General features: G+C 43.2%; 1 non-coding gene across 1 annotated transcript; it reads left to right on the top strand.

Annotated features, from left to right (window-relative positions):
- The first annotated feature begins 662 nt into the window (after window positions 1–662).
- On the top strand, window positions 663–752 carry trnap-cgg (transfer RNA proline (anticodon CGG)). The gene is given in 2 exon segments: window positions 663–698; window positions 717–752. It is a non-coding gene; the product is annotated as a tRNA-Pro (tRNA).
- Window positions 753–1,476: the final 724 nt, after the last annotated feature.

Raw genomic sequence — 1,476 nt, forward strand, 5'->3', positions numbered from 1 at the left:
GAAGTAGATCAAAACACATCAAAATAATGAGGTCTGATTTCAATTAGATCGAGCTCAGTCTGAGACCCCTGAGATTGTTTGCAGTGAACATATCGTGCAGGGAAGAAGGAAGCAAGTTTTAAACAACCCTTTCAAGTCGTCAACAGACACCATCACTGGTGGTGGAAATTCCTCTGTAAGCGCAACTCTCTTTATCTTGAATGTTCTCTAATCCCATTTACCTGTCTACTGATCCTTACCTGTGGAAACAGTTCCTCACTGGCTGGCACCATGAAATCTCCGTTTAACCTTCTTTGCTCGAAACAAAAGAAAAAATCCCAGCCTTTAGAATTTCTCCAACAATCTGAACTCCCTCAGCCCCAGGCATGAAGATTGTGACAAGATTTTGGGAACAAAATTCAGTTGGTTGGTGGGAACATGGAAAGACTAAACAGAAACTGAAACTCCAGCTTCACAAATCGTTTAAAAATTTCTGTGATCCAAGTGGAAACATGTGGCATAATAATCCATAAATGGAGAATACCCGGTGCCAGGAGATGGAGCAAACAGCACCGTCTTGGGAGCAGGGCGACAGTTTGAGAAGAAAATATCCTTGAAATTCTTTGCTGCCTCAAACAAAATGGATTGTACTTCACTCTGAAAGGGGTACGAAGCTGGCCGATGGCTCGTTGGTCTAGAGGTATGATTCTCGCTTCGGGTATTATATGCCTCTGACATGCGAGAGATCCCGGGTTCGAATCCCGGACGAGCCCAGATTTCTTATCCTCACTTTCATTGAACTTCCCAGCCAGCTTTCAGAAAAATGAAGCTGGTCTCATGTTATTGTGAATACAACTCAGAGAAACACTTGCTCAAATCGAAAAAAAAAACAAGGTGTTTCTGGATGTTTGCGCTGCAATCTGAATGATTCCAGACATCACAAGAATTGCAGATGCCGGAGACAAAATTGTGACAGTGTGGAGCTGGAGGAACACAGCAGGTGAGGAGGCGGAGAAAAGTCGACAGCTTTGTCCGAGGTCAATCATCAGAATGAATTCTCTGCTGCATTATTGCTCAATTATGTATGTGTGAAAGTTCAGGAATCTGGGACGGACAGTGATTGGAGACAATGCGGAACAGGTTCACGTGAATGGTGACGTGCGTGAAGAATGTCAGCAAGAAAGAGAGATTGGTAAGTTGAGATAGTTCTCCTTCGAGAACGGAAAACCAGTCTGATTGAAGCTTTCCAAGTTGTGAGGGGTATGAACAGAGGAAATAAGGGAGTGAAAATGCTCACACGCCTGTAAAGTTCGAGACCGATCAGGCAGAGGTTTAAAGTCATGAGGAAAAGAAGTAAGAATTACATGACAAAGAATGTTTTTATACAAGACGAAGTTGATCTGGAAATCCCTGCTTGACTGCGACAAAGAGGCAGATTCATGCCAGACAAAACGTAATTCGATAGTTCTGTGAAAAGCCACAATGTGCAGAGTTACA

The sequence above is a fragment of the Stegostoma tigrinum genome, unplaced genomic scaffold (assembly GCF_030684315.1).
Source record: "Stegostoma tigrinum isolate sSteTig4 unplaced genomic scaffold, sSteTig4.hap1 scaffold_58, whole genome shotgun sequence".
NCBI lineage: Eukaryota > Metazoa > Chordata > Chondrichthyes > Orectolobiformes > Stegostomatidae > Stegostoma > Stegostoma tigrinum.